The following is a 3,074-nucleotide window of genomic DNA, read 5'->3' as shown; positions in this document are numbered from 1 at the left end:
AACTCATTCACTGATCAGAGCGAGAGCGTCGCGAAATGTCACAAAAGAAGTGTATTTTTGGTTGCCAGGGCAAGACAACCCTGCACAGATTGCCAAAAAAAATAGCATTAAGGGACCAGTGGATGGAGTTTATTTTTACGGAGCATCAACGGAGTTGTGCAAGTGTTTGTTCCCTGCATTTCGAAGATGCTTGTTTTACAAACAAGGCCCAGTTTGACGACGGATTTGCATATCGTTTATTTCTTAAGGATAATGCAATCCCATCGAAAAAGGGTCACGGTCGTGTGTTGGAACCGCAGGCGGTATGTAACGCCGCCTTCACACTGGCAGTTGAAATCAGCTCAGATACGGCAACGAAACGACCGGAAGTCATCCATTTCCTATGGAGATTCGCAGACCGCATGCGAATGGCTACGAACCAGGTCCAAATGAGTGCGGTGCGAAAAAAACTGTGTCCGTTGGTCATCCGGATGCGTTCAAAGAATTGAACTCTTGCGAAAGGCTACGGACGGTTCCTATCCGACAATTCCAGCGAAAGTTGGCGTTGCTATGGTACTGATAAACAAACCTGAATTCATAACTTTTAATACAATAAATAATGATTTTATAACGATAAGTTGTCATGTCATTTTTTTTTTTTCATGATTAACATTATAAGGGCACTTAATACAATTAAAATGAATAATTAAATATTGTGCCCCCCGCTCTCAGACACACTCGGTCTCTCTCGCTCGAGTGCAGGGTTGTTGCAGCCCTATATACCACTGTATCACATTTAGCTGACCTGACATGTACATTCAGATACAGACAATATCAATCGTTCTAATCTCTCCGCCATTTTTGTTCTACTCGCTTCCGAAGCTTTTCAGCGGTGTAGTACGGCATCCACTGGGGGAGTATTGCGTATTGCGGAGCGGATTTCAACTGCCAGTGTGAAGGCGGCGTAAAACTGCTTAAAATATCTCTGCCTCCTTGTTAGTGCGTCCGCCTCCCATGCCGGAGACCCGGGTTCGAGCCCCGCTGCTCTCATTCAGTTTCAGCCTCGGGATTTGATTCTGGATCATAAATAAACGGCTGAATCTGACTGTTAGCCATGGTTTGTTTTGGATGTTTTTTTCCTCACTGTAATGTCACAGCTTCCAAACGCTCTCAACGCAAAAGCCTACTGGCGCTCGTGATTCTTTAGCTCCGCCCACACGTCATGTCTCCAGTCAGTCGTGTTTTTCCACGAAAAATCGGTACAGACTATCTTTCTCTTATGAATATAATAAAACTTTTTGGAGTTATGAAGGATGCAGTACTACTCTATGAGTACTCAAGATTAACAGGATATTGAGTGAAAACGAGCATTTCACCCCCCCCCCCCCCCTTTAATGCAGGACTTAAGTTTTATTATTTCAAAAATGACACAAAAGCACCATAAATATTGTAAGAGTAGCTCATACGACTCATAATCTGTATTTTAAGTCTTCTGAAACAATCAATAATTTGAAATTGTTATCCACTGAATAATCCAGAGAGCTCTTAAAGGGATAGTTCACACAAAAATATGTTTCTGTGTTTACCATATGTGACGTGCTCCATGATGGAATGTAAGTCATTGTTTAGATGTAAATAAAAGACTAAAGTAAATCTGTGTTTCAAAGAAGAACTCGAGTGTTATAGACTATCCCTGAACTATCTTTTAAAAAAATGATTTGTAAATAAATGATTCTGATTAATTTTGTGAACTGTTTCAACCAATTCAATGAAAAGGTTTGACTCAAAAGCATGTGAATACTGACTTCAATTTCTGTCGTCTGTTTCTTTAACAAGTTCTTTCAAAGACTTGGAACACTTTAATGGGTCTTTATGTGTCATTTTGGATATGAGTCATGTGTATTTGGATGACAGGAAGGTTAAATAATAATGCAGTTCTCATTTTTGGATAAAATATTTCTTTAAACCCACTTAAATTGTTCAGAGACATCCTTGGCTTTCACAGGGAGTTAATCTGAAGGAGCCCCTAAAGGCATGTTAATACCATGACAGATCTCTACACATCGAAGAAGCAGTCTACCCTTCTGAATCAGAAGAAAACAGAGGAGTGCTCATATATCAGTCCTCTTATGTTTCTTTGAATCTGGCCTGTGACCCACTCTCTTGCCACTTAAATGCATTCATATGCCCTCCCATCCCACCCGCCGTTAACTCCCTATTCTGGTACTGCGCGGAGGTCCATGCTGTACATATGTCTACTAAGTTAGACATTCACACATCATTTATTCAGGCCAACTCCATAGTGGTTTATTTCTCTCTGGTGTGTAGCCAAGACAGACAGCCAAAACGATCCGTCAAGCACATTGTCTACTGTATGCATCCACACAGACCTTGTCTCAGAAAAAGCAGCACACTCTGAATCAACCTAAATCTGAAACATTTACTCATCTCTGTGATCATGTACACAATGTGCATTACTTTGTGTTCCTCCAATGTAAGTATCATGTTGGATTATTCTAGAGGAATTGAGATCATGTTGATTTTGGCCCTGTGTCTATGACTCTGTGCTTGTTGCTCTTCTTAAGAGTTTTTAATGATTTGTTAATGCAAGGTGATGCAGGGGAATTATCTGTTCTGGTTCTATTAGATCTTCCTGCTGCTTTTGATACTGTTGATCACTGTATATTATTTGAGAGGCTCAGACAGTATGTTGGTATCTCTGGAACAACCTTGAAATGGTTCTCCTCTCACTTATCACATATGTCTTTTTCAGTTAAAATTCTAAATTATGCTTCATCAACAGCAACTCTCTCATGTGGGGTTCCCCAGGGTTCAGTGTTGGCACCATTGCTTTTTGCTGTGCTGCCTCTATGGGGATTAATATGTTCTTTTCAAGGTATATGCATTGCTATCCAGATGATATTCAGCTTTATATTAATTTTAAGACCCAAGAAAATATATTATATTATATTCAACTTTTTTTAAATTATAAACTTGATAAAAGCTTGGATGGCAAACAATTACCTGCAGTTAAAAAAAAAAAAAACCTAAAGAACTGATCCCATTCTGTTTAACTTTCCCATCATAATTTAGGT

Source organism: Carassius gibelio, chromosome A17 (genome assembly GCF_023724105.1).
Source record: "Carassius gibelio isolate Cgi1373 ecotype wild population from Czech Republic chromosome A17, carGib1.2-hapl.c, whole genome shotgun sequence".
In the NCBI taxonomy this organism is placed as follows: Eukaryota; Metazoa; Chordata; class Actinopteri; order Cypriniformes; family Cyprinidae; genus Carassius; species Carassius gibelio.
Note: the sequence above shows the minus strand (reverse complement) of the source record.